Genomic DNA, 17,406 nt, shown 5'->3' on the forward strand with positions numbered 1-17,406 from the left:
CTAAAACAAGGGCGAACATTTAATACCACGTACAACTCAAAACAAACAGTTTAAACGATTACAGACACAAATAAACACGAGATATTGAACTACTGGCATTATGCACCAACAAAGTCGTGTTGTGACACTTTGGTATCGACCGCCTTAACTTCTACTTTGATCAACACATTATGGAGTTGCCGTGGATCTTTGCATACATTAATGTGTGTTCCGTCTTGCGTATTATTTCTGTTGGTTGAAACCTGCAATTAGAGAGAAATAATGTGGTTTCAGTATGAGTTGTCTTGGCATGTCAAATATCAAGGCGAAGCGAAGGAATCTTGAAGGGCAAAAATGTAAATTTGAAGTAACATTTATTAATTTTAAGACATTCTGTAAACCATGTATCAAACAACACCACCCTTGTAATTATTTGATACATGAATGGATTGATTTTTAAGTCAAACCAAGAAGATATTTAAAAAAAAAACTAGTAATCGTACCCGCGTGTTGCTGCGGGCCGAGTAAGCGTCATGTTTTGTTTATGTTGTACATGTTCATCTGGTTAATCACTAGGACCTGCAAAGAATTATATATATCCTAGTTTCTCATTTAGCCAAGCTGCAAGAAATTTAAGTCAGCAGCTAGAATAATCATCAAATAATGCACCTATGGCCTTACCCCGTTTTTTAAATAGGTCATGTTAGGGCTGACATGTTTAAATTCGGGTAGTATAGGATCCAACTGTTTATAAACAGGTGTTTATCTCTTTTAAGTGTACGTCCTCTCTTTTACTTCCAAATATCTTGCACATATCTTTGACTAAAATAGAAATAAAAGTTTCAATAAAAAAGTGAAATTCTCATTTATTAATATTAAAAATTTATCTTGGGTTTGAATGAAATGTTTAGATACGGGTTAAACAGTTCGTGCTCGGGTTGACCCGAAGTTACGGTTGTGTTCGGGTTCCATAAGTCAACCCGCCAGCCTGTCAACCCCCTAACCCAACACGATTGACACCCCTGGATTTATTAGAAGTTTACATACAAATCAAAAATGTCATTGTACCACTCATGAAGATCTAGAATCAATAAAATATTTTTGTTTATTAAGCAAAAGTTGATTACCTGCGCAACAGTAAAGACAAAATTAACAATCAACAAAGTAGGATACACCGCCCAGTGTAGGGATGAGCTCAGTACCTATCGACATTGGTATTGGTGTCGCGGTGTCGGTACCAAAAATGCAAATTTCGATTCATTTGGTACGGATTTAGTACCGGTTCAGTACTGAATTATGGAAACCCATTGAAGTGATAATGTCATAAAAATGAACTTTAGCATACTAATAGTCTGATTGGAATATTAAACCAAATATCATAACTGAAATCCAGGTTTAATACCTTCAGCTTGATGATGCAACCCACAAACCATTTGCTGTGGCTATTTGGAAATTAGGACAGTTTAACTGTTGTTAAAACAGCCCAAAACACTATAGTCATATTAAGCAGTAACACTTGACGCCAACGATGGCACCACCAATCATCCTGATTCTTATGTGGATTCAAAGCATGTATAAATAAATAACACAATCTACAGCTACCTCGAAATTCGTATTGCTTTGTACACGTGTGAAAAGGTGGCTGGTTTATCTCCTTTACCGTTAATCTACAGTATTTTTTGTGAGTAACCTATATATATATGTTTTAAAAGGTTTGACTTTTTGGGTCAAACTCAAACCGGCACTATCTGTTAACTAGAATTATGATTCAACTTGAAAAGTCATGAATCTAACATAAAAGTTAAAATGAACTTCCTTTGAGTCAAATAATCATGAATAAATTATTATTTAAATAATCACTATGTTACATTTGATTGCCTAAATTATTATTTAAATAACCAGTCAATATTGAGTAATGTAACCAAGAGTGGCTTTTAACATGCGTAAAATTCTTCAAGACAGATTTTTTATTTTATCACTTTGAACCCTAAGCAAATAAAATAGAATCTAACTTGACCCGTGTGACCGGTTGGAGACAAATCATAACCTAAATTGACCCAACAAGCAAACAGTGCAAATGTCTTATGTACTAGTTAGTTAACAATTTTGTTTTAACGGCTATAGTTCACCGAGAAAGGGCACATCTTTGTTACGGTGCACCTTCTTGAGGAAGTTATAGAATCAAAAGATATAGAAGCGAAATCATCATCGAAAGATACACTAAGCGGACTACCTGTGGTTCATAGAAACCAAAGTTGTGATGGGGTTTGGACCCACGGGCCAAATTGTGAGCCCGTCTGAAACCGTATCAGTTGAAGATACTTATGTTGGAATCCCTCTAGATGCACATAATAGAATCTTTACACCTTTTATGCAAGTGGGACCCTCAATTCCCCGTACTCATGGAGGAACGGGTATCGGTTTAAGCATCAGTGAACGTTTGGTCAAGCTAATGAATGGTGAGATCGGGTTCAATAGTGTTCCAAATATTGGGCTAACTTTCTATTTCACTACTATTTTTTTTTAAATTCGTAGCGAGTCAACAAGCAGTCACTCACAGTTTTACAACATGCTTGCTGTCACGTTGACCCGCACGAGCCGGCGTGTCAAGATATCACATCCAACGGCTAGGCATGTATGTGGAAATCGTCCCTAGTTTGACCAGCTTGTGGTCAGTGTTGACCAAGGGAAGTCAAAACTGTCCATGTGGTCTTAATCGAAGACTTTTGGGATGAAGTTTTGAGTAATTCGTAGGATTTTGTTTACAAGTTAATAACTTTATATTACAAGGTTCCACCAAAACTGTTTCTTTAAAGGAAGTCGATCGGTGGGTCCCCCCAATGTAACGATATCACTTCGACACCTGTCATAACCAAACCGTTAAGGGTGAGAATGTTGGTGAGCTCATTACAACGGCCGGTTATAAAGGTAATGCTAGAAATAGGGAAATCCCAAATTTATCAAAGTTGTTAATCAGGAGGCGAGTATTAGTGGTTGAAAATAATAACGTGAATCTGCAGGTAGGTGCGAGCACGTTAAAGAAATATGGGCCGAGGTTACATGTGCCGAAAATGGAAAGAAAGCTATTTCGTTGTTAGAACCACCTCATGCGTTTGATGCTTGTTTCATGGATATTCAAATGCCACATATGGACGGGCAAGGATAATATTATCTTTTTGGTTTACAAATTTCATCATCATCATCATCATCATCATCATCATCGTACTCAGTATATCCCACCAATAGCAAAGCTATGGTAGGGTCTGAGGAGGGTAAGATGTAGGCAGCCTTACCTCTACCCCATAGGGATAGAGAGGCTGCTTCCGGTGAGACCCCCGGCTCGATAGTAGTTTTGCATCAAGCCCTAGACATAAGGCACATAGCACTCAATCATCGGGACACCGGCTGATCGGTGTATGTACCCTTATCTTTCAGCTATCAACGCCACTACATGATGCCTGATTAACCGTCCGTCACTTTTAACGTTATTTTCACGAGATTAGTAAAATAACGTCAAAATTAGTGCAATTTCACTTTTGCCCACCCGAGGGTTCACACATATATACATCATATGTGCGCACCGCAAGCAGGGCTCTGGTTTACAAATTTCATTATATGAAAAATAAGTGGATCCCGTAAACAGTTTTTCACTTTCTGGGTTCATTAATTTTTGGTCTTTAAACATTTTACAATAAATTGAGTATGCATGTTTGATAAAAAATATCTAGAAAATTAGATTGAATAAGAGTTATAATAATGTTGATTATGCTGATCTAAAACACTTGTTAAATAATTAATTATTATTTCCAAAACAGTGTAAAGAGCAAAATATATTAACTGCATCATACTCTGATCGTTAGTTACATAAAGATTTATGGTTAATTGATGTTAGTATACTATTTCAATTTCATGGACTAGTAATATGTATGCAGTATGTTGAGTGAACATCTATTTTTCATATATAATAAAACTGAAATGTCTCTGCTTTAAAATTAAAACATTTAACCACTATTCCACAAATCCATTTTTCTAAACAAACGGGTTCAACATATAAAATAGACCGGGTTCAGCTATAAATCTCCCACTATATTTCTACATAAAATGCAAACACGAATCGAGAACCCGGTCCCTTGTGTATACCTCCGCCCATGCATGAAGGCACATATCAGTTCATTGGCAGCTTTTAAGAAGAAAATCTAAAAAACTTCTTGATAAAGTTGATAAGCTTCAAAACATTTAGACACATAGCCATCCATACCGGATCCAAGACATTGTTCGTGTGTATGGATGAGATCGCCAGTCCTTGCTAAAATAGGTGCGCGCCAGTTTGAGACATTTGCAAATACTCTTGCATCAACAAATACCCTTTTTGGCACACACCGATTTTAGCAAGACTGCCGATCTCATCCAAACTGCACACGAACAATGTTTGGGATCCTGGATGAATGGCTACGTGTCTAAACTTTTTGAAGCTAATCAACTTTATCAAGAGGTTTTCTAGATTTTTTTCTTATAAGCTGCCAATGAACTGATATTTGCCTTCATGCAGGGGCGGAGGTGCATACAAGTGACCGGTTGAACCCGGTCGTTTTTGCGTTTTATGTAGTAATATAGTGATTTCCAGTTGAACCCGGTCTTTTTTATACATTAAACCCATTTGTTTAGCAAATTGGATTTGTGGCGTAGTGGCTAGATGTTTTAATTTTAAAGCAGAGACATTTCAGTTTGGTCAACATTTCAGTTTTAATTAGATATGAAAAATAGATGTTCACTCAACATGCATATTATTGTTCCATGACACCAAAATAGGATACTAACATCAATGAATTAGAAAACTTTATCTTTATGTAACTAGCAATCAGTATGCAATTAATATATTTTACTCTTTACATTATTCTAGAAATTATTATTATTATTATTATTATTATTATTATTATTATTATTATTAAATTAACAAGTGTTTTAGAATAGCATAATCAACATGTCTAGAACTCTTATTCAACCTAATTTCTAAATATTATTTTATCAAACATACATACTCAATTTATCGTTTTAATTTTAAAGCAGAGACATTTCAGTTTTAATTGGATTTGTGGCGTAGTGGCTAGATGTTTTAATTTTAAAGCAGAGACATTTCAGTTTGGTCAACATTTCAGTTTTAATTAGATATGAAAAATAAATGTTCACTCAACATGCATATTATTGTTCCATGACACTAAAATAGGATACTAACATAATGAATTAGAAAACTTTATCTTTATGTAACTAGCAATCAGTATGCAATTAATATATTTTACTCTTTACATTATTCTAGAAATAATAATAATTATTATTAAATTAACAAGTGTTTTAGATTAGCATAATCAACATGTCTAGAACTCTTATTCAACCTAATTTCTAGATATTATTATATCAAACATGCATACTCAATTTATCGTAAACTGTCCGAAGACCAAAAATTTATGAAGCTAGAAAGTGAAAAACTGTTTACTGGATCCACTTATTTTTCATATAATTTGTAAACCAATAAGATATTATAATATCCTCACCCGTCCATATCCGGCATTTGAATATCCATGAAACAAGCATCAAACGCATAAGGTGGTTCTAACAACGAAATAGCTTTCTTCCCATTTTCGGCACATGTAACCTCGACCCCATATTTCTTTAACGCGCCTGCAGCTACCTGCAGATTCACGTAATTATCGCCATCCACCAATACTCGTCTCCCGATAAACAACTTTGATAAATTTGGGATTTCCCTATTTCTTGCATTACCTTTATAACCGCCCATTGCCTGTTGTAACGAGCTCGCCAGCATGCTCACCCTTAACAGTGGGGGTGGGTGGGGGGGGGGGGGGATTCACCGATCCACTTTTTTTAAAAGAAACAATTTTGGTGGAATCTTGTGATATAAAGTTCTTAACTTGTAAACAAAATCCGATGAATTACTCAAAACTTCATCCCAAAAGTTCTCTTCGATTAAGACCACATGGACAGTTTTGACTTCCCTTTGTCAACAGTGACCACAAGCTGGTCAAACTAGGGACGATTTCCACATACATGCTTAGCCGTTGGATGTGATATATTGACACGCCGGCTCATGCGGCTCAACGATGCAGGCATGTTGTAAAACTGTGAGTTTGCAGGAACTCCTGAATTCACTCTTTAACTAGAGGAAGCGCCTAAAAGGGGAGCAACTGGGCTAGACTGCTGATCTTATGGAGTAGTCTGACCCTGGGAAAGAGACTGTCATCGCTGCCGAGAATAAACATGCTGTGCCGGGTGACTGGAATCCTCTGAGGTCAGCTGAGGTCAGCTGAACACGCAGACAATCGGCCGAAGATGCTGAGCAAAGCTGCTTGAAACGTGAGGCTGATCCGTAACATCAACTGCAGAAGAATGCGGTTAGAGTTGATGAACAGGAGAAGGCCGCAATACATCTCCATCATCATTCTCCCCCTGGGCTTATTAATTAGGTTAAGGAAAAGATGAAGCGCCCCATTAAAGAGAACATTCAAGGATACATCGAGTCTCTTGGATTTCACGTCATAGCATCTATACCCGGACTGAGCATATCCAAGAAAGACACAAGTGGTTTCCTTGGGGACAATTTCTCTCTTAACTGCGCAGGAATATGAACAAAAGACGTGCATCCAAACACTCGAAAATGCCTATAGTATTGCTCCAGTAAGAAGTTCGTGAGGTGCCGCTGCAGCTTCTTCCCTCTCTCTTCCCTCAAAAAAGGATAAAGATGCCCCGTCCCTTCTTTATGCACATCCATATACATAGCCAGACACAAAGGTGTATAATCCGGTAAAAATCTGCGGCATTCACTGTAGGTTCTCTTACTTGCTCTAGTGGCTTCACTGTAGGTTCTCTTACTTGCTCTAGTGGCGGCAAAGGCCAACCAAGAGGGGAGAACGAATGGCTTAGGAATCGACTGGTTCCGACAGACTCGTGGAGCTTGCAGTTTGGATTATCGTAGAAAGAATAAGAGGAGCCTTCTTAGGAAATGACTTAACTTAAAAGACAGATGACGCCTCAGCTTGACTCGAGATCAAGACTCCTTAGGTCAAGTTGCCACCTGTCTTTCGAAAGGGGGATTTCCCAGCCTATCTCGGTATATGTTACCGAAAAAAGGAAGAAGAATCTAATGACTTTCCTAATTCTGTGAGAAAGAAAAACCAGTTTGTTAGAGCTGGGGTAGAGAAGCAATCAACAGAATGGGTCCCTGTTGTTCACAAGTGAAGGGGATCAAGATCTCGTAAATTCATTGTCTTTCTTGATTCAAATCAGAAAGAACTTCTTTCGCTATTAAAGCCATGTCTGAGCTGTCAGCTTATTAGCATCCCTCTTCTGCGTTAGGAATTGTCCGAAAAGGTTCAATTGAATCCCATGCTTTCATGGTCCCTATCTCTGCCCCGGCACTGGCCGACACGTAGGTCTATTCCGCGCTTTCCTAGGTGCGCATGTCCATCTACTAAAAGTAGGGGTGGTTGTCGTAGATAGATTGGGTCATTCGTAACAAAAGCAAGAACCGATGCTACAGCATAAACTAAAGCTATACGTGGCGGCCCCTAAAGGCGTAACTGACAGGTTCTGTTTTATCTGCCCTTCCGAGTCAGCCCGTACTCCAAAAAAGCAGAGGTGAGGTCCGGAGAGTGGGACGGATCTACCTGGCCAAGGTGCCAATGTCAAGCAGTTATCCGAAGTGTTGGAATATGCTCTACCTACGGTACCTAACTAGTCTTTCTTTTCGGTAAGTAAGAATACATTGACCAATGGAGGAGAACCCCCGAAGTAAACATAAAGAAGGGGTTTTAAATCATATGCATTGATTTCACGCATATCTTCTTCACCACGATCCTATTTGTATATGAGTGGATTCTTAGTCAACGGCTGGTCAACACGGTTACGACACACAAGTTTTGGAAACCTGATTATATGGTTACCTGCTAATTCTTCTATATAACAATTTGTCATTTATGCAATTGTGATGTCTTAGTACGTTTTTAATGTTATGATCAAAAACTTTTTTTTTTTGCATTGGTTAAGGTTTCATGTGGCTCATCCCTCACTTAAAAAAGAAGTTGTGCAAGTATTCGTTTGGTCAATACGCGTGGGACACATATGATCCTTATCTTGGTTTTCGCTCCGTCTTTGTTCACAGTTGCAAACATTTTTAAGGAATTTTCTGGTATTATAATCCTGAGTTGTTGCATTCCTATAGTTTCGTTAGTTTAATATACAAGTTTACACTGTCACAGGCTCATGGGACTCTATTTTTAAGAATATATGAGAGGTGGGCACGACCTGTAAACGAATCGAAAGAACACGAATGTTGCATGTTCGTGTTAGTTCGTTTATCTTTAACCAAACAAATGATCAAACATGAACGCTTAAACAAACGGGGTTTCCATGTTCGTGTTCATTTGATAAGAAATCGAACAAACGCAAAGGAACATAAACAAACAAATATAGTAGAACATAGATGAAAGAACATAATCGAGCAAACATCAATATTAGTAAATGCGAATATTAGTCCGTTGGGTCTAAAAACTAATAAAAATAGACTAAATCCTAATGCAGTGATATTTTAATTTGATAATACTAGATTAAATTGTAATGGTCCTAGAAATTTGAATGAATTCAATATCGAACAAACATAGACATACGCATGCGGACGAACACAAAAGAATGTAAATGAACATTTACGAACATACATGTAGTTCTCGTCGAATGGTTCACTAAAGATTCGGTTCGTTTACTAGCCTATGGACAGTTGGCTATATCAACCAATTACTTTATAAATGCATTGATTTGGGTTTTGTTTTATCTTTAACGAGTCATATGAAAAGGACAAATTTGTAAATCATGCAGGTTCCTTCTTTCAGCATCATTGATTGTCATCAATGCTATTATGCTAAATTTTATCTTGTTACCTTTAATCTGATGGGAAGTAGAGGTTGAAAATGATGTCTTGATGATCTCGAATGCTAAGGGCAGAAGGGTAAACTGGTTGAGATCAGGCAAGGGCAATTTGGTAATTTGAACTATAATGGGTAAGTTGAGAAACCTTGTTAATGTGGTCAAAGTTGACTTTTTTTGGATACTTTGGCTTTTTTGGGTAAGTTGAAATCACCTGTACATTATCGTTTTTTTTTCTTTTAAGGCCTTTTTATTGATTGAAATGTTTAAAGATGTTATCTGTGCTTAATGACTCAAGTCAACAGTTGTGGGACTTGAATGGATTCAAAACGCTTATACAGGGGAGGTCCAAACCGATGGTTTTCATGTCTTTTGATTATTATTATTAATTATTATATGTTTTATTTTTGTTGGATAGATAATAACTTAGTAGCTTTGTGATGGAGACCCTATCAACTGGTTGGCTTCGGTGTGACCTTAATCCTCTATCAACTGGTTAGACCAACAACCCGTGGATCTGGTTACCTACGACTTCTACCGACAGCATATTTACTTGTCTATGATCATATTGTTTTGACCATTTAACATTTTTACTTATATTGTTGTATGTCCCTCAATATATGGTGACAAGATCTTAGGATTTTTATGGAGTTCCTATTTACTTAGATGCAATTAGATTGTGAAATTTGGAGTGATTGCAAGTCCCTTTGAGGAGAATTAAACTTTTGATTAGAGTAGACCAAAAAGTATAAATAAATGTATCTGGCCATGTTAAAAGTTTCAGCGTGAAAATATTTTTTTGCAAAAAATCTTAAACCGAACCCACGAATTGTTGGTGCTGCAGATATGTATAATCTAGAGATGCATTGTAAAAAAAGACCACTCAACGATGTTATCACTTTAAGTTTAACTAAAAATTGATCATAATAGCCTAATTGTATTCAACTTAAAACAAACCGAAATGTGGATCATTAATATATATTATACTTATTATTGTGATGTAGAAGTCAATATATTATTTATTGATTCAAAAAATAAGGCCATCGGTGCTAAAAGGAAGTCTATTTTTAACAATTTATTTTGTATTTATTTTTTTCTAAAGCATTGAAACGGAGAATGCAATAAATGACTCCATTCTCCCTAATTGAATTTAATGATGAAATCAACAATTTTAAACGATAAGCGACGCGGTGGTGACGGCTCACACAGTCACGGTGACAAAAGCTTTCAAGTATTGTTGGTGTACGAAAACGGTAAGTTTGTTTAGTGTTTTGGTATTAACATTTGTTGTTTCTCTTTGGTCGGGATGTTATTATTTATTTATGTTTATATTAAAAAAAATATCCAAACATGTAACGCATTTGACGTGCTCCCTCGCAATGCACGTTAATTATTCTTTCAATTACTTTAACAAATAAATAAAGATTATGGTGCTATTAACCTATGATTTATCGATATTGATTTGTATACTAAATAAATAAATATTTATAACTTTTTTAACGTTGGTTCGACTGGTCTTATGGATGTACTATGTAACATGTCGCACAATGTATTGTTAAAGTTATTTCAAGGTTTCGTTCTTAATGTTTACTATGGGTTTTAATTTTGTCTGTGCTTATATTTACCCACGTTTTAATTTTATACATGCATTAGAACTAAAAATTCAGTATTAGAATATTCTTAAAAGATGCAATTTTACACAAATGATATTTGATGCACATGTTATGAAGGTCAAGTTGGGAAAAGGAGGTGACTATAAATATAAGAGAGTTCGAGTCACTTTGAGAGGGTGACTTTTCTAATGTAAAACACATATTGAAAATTTGATAGTACACATTTCAAGTGAAGTCGTAAATCCTATTTGGATAACATTATTTAGTTGGTTTAATTACTTGTATGAGTTTATGAGTCCTTTTAAGTATAATGTTTTGTAGGCACTGTTAAACCCTCAACTTTTTCAATATGGGATACATCATTTAACATGGAATGAGTTATTGTTATTTGTTACTGTTTAATTGTTTTTGTACATCTGAAATAGGTGGTGGTTTTAACAAGTTGTTTGGCATTTAAGAATGTTGTGTTCTCTCACTTGCAAAGTCTTGGGTAGGATTCATATCATTAAATTAGAAATATACTATTGGCCTATTGGATGGCCAAGATCCGTAAACAGTTTGGGAAGGCATGAATTTTAATAGTTCTGCTTTATTTGATGGCTTGTTTTAGGAGCTGTAATTTCAGCTCTTGCAATTATCAACAACTTTAGGGGCTCGTGACCTATGACTAGCTAGCTTGTTATTGAATTGCGTTGTGTTTAAACGAGCTTCATACTTCATTGGAGCTCAGATACGTTATGTTATAAATGCATATAAATAAGATTAACTAATTAACAAATAATAATGAGTCTAGCCTGAGATGAGCTTGAGCTCAAAAAATCACTCGCGTGCTGTGTTGGGGCTAAAATGGTAGGCCGACTAGAAGTAAACTGTTATATTTTACTTATGCACAAATATTGATTCTTATCGAATGTTGTTTAATTAGTTTTGGGATTTAAGTAAAGTAAGTTGCATTTTAGAGTAAACTCATTATGTGTCTTGTTTATGTTTTGTATAATGTGTGTAAATTGAAATCGAATACTGTTTTAGTTTTTTTTTCGACCGTTTAGATCTATCCACAAAGGCCCACTTTGCTTATGTATAGCTCCCATTATTGGATCTAACTATTGGGAGATTAGGCAGTGTGTCAGACTATTTATAGCTGAAAGTAGTCATCGTTCATGTCAAACTAAACATGCAATTTGTTCACATTCGATTATCTTCATTTATTTGATCAACCAAATTCCCGTTGCATCTTCCCCGCCGCAACGCGCGGGCTCTCCTACTAGTTTATGATATAAAGGTGTTGGCGGGTCAACCCGACTCATAACCCAACCAACCCATTTTGACAAATCATCCAACCAACCTATTTTGACACTAATACATTATAGAAAAAAAAGTGTGTAACTGTGTACATCATACCTTAATAGAGTTACCGATGAGATTTATGATAATTTGACAAAACCTTCCTGGATCACCGATTAACGTCTCCTGGACCTTCTCAGATACGTAGGCCGCCCGCTGTCATTACGAAATTTAGCAAAAGAGAGATAGGTCAAACCTCAAATGAATTAAAATTTAAAACTCGATTCTAATACGAAATATCTTGTAAATATGTAATGTAAAATAAAGACAAGACATCATCCAAAATAGCCTGAAGCTCAAATCGAACAGCCTCGGGCTCGAATTTTCCAGATTCGGTTTCAGCTTGATCAAGAACAGTATTTATTAGTGAAACAAGGGCTTTTCCACTAGCTTGACCCGTTCTAACATAATCTTCTTGTGTTGTATCAAAAATGGTAGCCATAAGCATATACCCCTTTTTTAAGAGAAAACCCATAAATAATATTTTGAGAGAATTCAAGAAGCTTATAACAAAGGGGTAAAATGCACAAAAAAGCTCATATAATAATTCGAGCACATGGGGTTTGAAAGTGTTTATAATAATTCATCAACAACCAAAAATAAATTCGAGCAACCTTTAAATGAAAATGCGTAAAACCAAATAATAATTTGCTGTCTTCATTAACTAACGTGGATCCAAATAAACAAGACTTTAAATGTGTTGGATTTAAACAAAAGAATCTCAAAAGTGCGCACTGATAACTTAATGAACATGCAGATGTTTTGTGTTTCCACTTATATACAAGCAGATAAAAAGCAGTGTATGCATAAATGGAAAAATTGTGAGTGGGTAATACGTACAAACCTCTTTACTTTGAAATTTGAATAATGTGGCTCTTTTGTTTTTCTAACTTTACTTTATGCCTTATCATGTACTTTATGCCTTAACTTGGTGTTGCAGCTAATTATTGGAAAAAATCAATGACTATTATAAAATAAAATAATGCAAGTTTAATCTCAGCTGAGTTTATGGATGAATTTAAACTTAAAGACGCATAGCTGAAGACATAAAGGTTTCATGTTTATAACAATATTTAAGAAATAAAAAAGGTTAATAATTTTTTAATTTTTTATTTTTTGTAGGAGATACTATACCACCACGGCACAGTATGTTAGTTTTCTACAAACAAAATGAACCAAATTTGTTAATTTTCCTTTCTTGAAAACAGAATAAGGAATTAGAACACAATTAACCACTACAACCAAAGAGTTTCAATTTTTTTATTTTTTGTACCTGAAAGAAAATGATCTAAAAAAAACTTGAAAAGATTAAGCAACTCAAAAACCCCAAATATAGAATATAAGATATATTTATTATATATTTTCCTTATTTATCGTTTTGTATGCACTTATATACCTCGGGTTATTTTCGTTTGGTTTATTATTCAAAACAAAATTCTACTAAATTTTTTATGGTACCTTACCGACCGCTCGAACCGACCTAAACCCGAAACTCACCAACACCGCCGTATTCCGGCCGCCGCAAGAGGCACATATCACGCATCCTGTTGCTAACTGAAATCCAAAACCACCGTGTTGTTGTCGCCGCACGAGCCACACATCACAAAGCTAATCAAAACAAACCAGCCACCGTTGCAAGACCACACTGACGTTGTTCTTACTCCGAAAACCCCAGATCTAATTTGGTCACGTACAACAAAATAATTGAGACTGTGAACTAGAGTGTTTCTTTTTATTTGAACCGTTAAGAGTTTTGTTGGGGGTGACAGAAGAATATCAATTATTGATGGTCGTGGTTTTTGCTTTATGTCAGAATAAAGAGAAAAGAAAGAAAGAAAGAAAGCAATTTACTTTTATAATTGTTTATTCTTCTTTGTTAAAAAAAATCACAGGAGACAATATGTGAACAATTTCTTAAAGCTTTTACCACCGAAGGTGCCACGGTTAAAGCTAAAGTCCCACCAACCGCCAACATACAAGGTAAATTTTGACACTAGTGACAAATGGGTTGTGGATTCGGGTGCTACCGATCACATAACTCATAGAGTTGATTGGTTTGATAATGATTTGAAAAACACATGTGAGTTGTCCGTTATCATACCCAACGGTTCATGCATTCCAGTGGAAGGAAGAGATTCATGTATCTTACCCAATGGAATACGAATTAAGAATGTTTTACACGTTCCAACATTTACTTTCAATCTCTTATCTGTCAGTCGTTTAGCGAATGATTTGCAATGCTCTGTAACATTTTTTCCTGAATTTTGTGTTATGCATGCCTTGAACTCGATGAGGTTGATTGGGGTAGGTAAATGTAAGCAAGGACTCTATCATATGAGCATGATGGAAAGCGCGATAAAAGCAATGGCAACTGTTAGTGATTTATGGCATAAACGTCTTGGCATGCTTCACATGGAAAGCTTTGTCTTTTAGATTTTGTTAAACAAGACTCTTTCGGAACAAATGGTATGTGTTGTGATTCTTGCACTAGAGCCAAATTTACCAGATTACCTTTTCCAATAAGTTCAATAGAGACCCAAAGTTGTTTTGAGCTTTTACATTGTGATATTTGGGGAAGGTATAGAACTCCTTCACTCACAGGTGCCAACTATTTCTTAACCATAGTTGATGATTTTAGTCGGTCGGTGTGGTTGTTTCTTTTAAAACACAAGTATGAAGCTAGTGATTGTTTAATTGGTTTCCACAAAATGATTAATACACAGTTCAAAGTTCAATAAGTTTGTCAAGAGAATTAGAAGTGACAATAGAGGTGAATTTACCTCGAATAGAATGCTCAACTTTTACACCGAGCATGGTATTCTTCTAGAGACCACCTGCCCACATACACCGCAACAAAATGGAGTGGTGGAACGAAAACATCCTCATCTCCTCGAGACGGCAAGGGCTATGAAATTTGAAGCTAAGTTGCCCACACGTTTTTGGTGAGAATGCGTCATGACGACAACCTACATTATAAATCGGCTTCCTTCTTAAGTCATTGATAAGAAGACTCCGTATGAGATCGTTTACGGACAAAAATTGGATTATGAAAGTTTAAAGGTTTTTGGGTGCCTTGCATATTACCGTAGCACTGAAGTAAGGGGTGACAAGTTTGAGGAACGGGGGAGACCAGGAATATTTTTGGGTTATCCACGGGGTACCAAGGGTTATAAAATTTATGATGTAAAGAATGACAAAATAATTGTGTCTAGAGACGTGAGGTTTGTTGAAAACATATTTCCTCATGACCCACACACTGACCAAGAGGAAGATAAAGAAGCGGAAATTTTTGAGTTCCCTACATGGTATTATGATGATCAAGATCCACATGAAAGTTCGATCAATATACATGAAGAGAACAGCTGAGAACCCGATAGCCCAAACAATGACATGTACAATAATATGTATGAAGATGATGTTGTCATGCAAAATGATACAAACTGTGACAATTTGCCACAAAACGAAGGGTCGGCCCAAGTGAAAGAACTCACGTCCCAAACTGAAAACATTGGCCAAGCCAATGTGACCGAACCCGCAACTCAATCCGAAACAGAATAAGAACATCCCATCGGGGAAAAACGAACTAGAACTCGTCCTGCTCGACTCAATGATTATGCTCGACGGTATATCCTATTGCAAATTTTATTTCTTATGATAAATTTTCTAATTCACATAAAGCCTTTTTAACGGCCGTCAGTTTAAATGATGAGCCAAAGACTTTTAAGCAAGCAGTTCAGGATGAAATTGGATAGGACGATGCAGAAAGAAATAAAAGCAGTTGAGACTAATGGTACGTGGACCCTTAAGGATCTACCGGAGGGAAAACGAGCCATAGATTCAAAGTGGGTATACAAGTTAAAATACAAACCAAACGGGGAGATAGAAATATATAAAGCAAGGTTGGTGGCAAAAGGTTTTACTCAAATGGAAGGAATTGACTTCCATGACACTTTTGCTCCTGTGGCAAACTTGTCACCGTTCGTACACTCTTGACTGTTGCAGCAAAGAAGAACTGGATAATTCATCAGTTGGATGTCAATAATGCATTTTTACATGGTGAATTGGACGAAGAAATTTACATGAAGATCCCACGATGTTTTGACAAAGGAAAAGAAAGAAAGGTTTGTAAGCTAAAGAAATCCCTCTATGGGCTGAAACAGGCATCCAGGAATTGGTATCAAAAGTTTGCGTCGGCTTTGCTCGAGTTCGGCTTTGAACAATCTAAGCCTGATCATTCGCTTTTTATATTTAAAACAACAAGTGTATTTATGGCAGCTCTTATTTATGTGGATGCTGTTATTTTAGTGGGTAACAACTCAAAGAAAATCGAAGAAATAAAGAGTTTTCTTGACAGAAAATTCAGCATCAAATACCTAGGTGCTCTGAAATATTTTCTAGGAATTGAAATAGCAAGGACAAAAGAAGGTCTTGTCCTGAGTCAAAGGAAATATGTGATGGACATTTTGGAAGATAGTGGTATGTTGGGTTGTAAACCAAGTACTTTTCCAATGGCACAGAACACCAAACTTGGTAAGGATGATGAAGAGATTCGTGTTGATGCTGACCAGTAATGACGGTTAGTGGGTCGCTTCTCTATTTACAAGCAACCAGACCCGACATTACTTATTTTGTCAACGTTCTCAGTCAATTTGTTGTTGATCCTCGACAGAATCATATGGATACAAGAGTTCTGAGATACTTGAAGTCCACTCCTAGTCAAGGTATCTTACTTCCAAATAGTGGTGGAGTGAATCTGATTGGGTATACCGATTCGGATTGGCTTGGTTGTCAAGATACAAGACGATCACGAACCGGTTATGTTTTACTTCTAGGAGGGGCTCCTATTTCATGGAAATCGAAAAGGCAATCTGTTGTATCAAGGTCTTCCGCTGAAGCTGAATATCTGGCTATGGCATCTACAGTTAGTAAAGTTTTATGGGTTCGGTGGCCCTTGAAACATTTGGATGTCTCCCAAACTGGCCCGACACAATTATTTTGTGATAATGTAGCTGTCAAAACATATAGCAAATAATCCCGTTTTTCATGAACGCACGAAGCATGTCGAAATAGATTGCTATTTCGTTAGAGAACGTGTGGAGTCGAAGGATATTGAGCCCTTATACATTGATACTAAGGAACAGATTGTTGACTTGCTCACAAAGGCTCTTGGTGCTAAACAGTTCCGGTTTCTACTCGACAAGTTGGGCATTTGTGATCTCCATGCTCCAACTTGCGGGGGAGTATAGAATATAAGATATATTTATATATTTTCCTTATTTATCGTTTTGTATGCACTTATATACCTCGGGTTATTTTCGTTTGGTTTATTATTCAAAACAAAATTCGACTAAATTGTTTACCAAATGGATTTAGAACACCAAAAACTATAAAGTTTCAATTTTTATGATGCAAAAACAGAGTTGTACGTGATCAATGGGAGAAGGGTATTTAGTATGTACCGGCATCGCTTGAAGATGATTCACACTATTATTTCAAGCTCTTTGATCACACATGTTCACTTTCATCTCAACAGTAGTTT

At 36.3% G+C, this 17,406-nt stretch overlaps 2 pseudogenes; both read left to right on the forward strand.

Annotated features, from left to right (window-relative positions):
- The first annotated feature begins 1,168 nt into the window (after positions 1 to 1,168).
- On the forward strand, positions 1,169 to 3,145 carry LOC143536704 (histidine kinase 3 pseudogene; annotated as a pseudogene).
- A 13,292-nt stretch (positions 3,146 to 16,437) lies between these two features.
- LOC143536711 (secreted RxLR effector protein 161 pseudogene) lies at positions 16,438 to 17,113 on the forward strand (annotated as a pseudogene).
- Positions 17,114 to 17,406: the final 293 nt, after the last annotated feature.

Source organism: Bidens hawaiensis, unplaced genomic scaffold (assembly GCF_021521415.1).
Source record: "Bidens hawaiensis isolate Kalapana, Puna unplaced genomic scaffold, B.hawaiensis_p1.1 tig00010895_1, whole genome shotgun sequence".
In the NCBI taxonomy this organism is placed as follows: Eukaryota; Viridiplantae; Streptophyta; class Magnoliopsida; order Asterales; family Asteraceae; genus Bidens; species Bidens hawaiensis.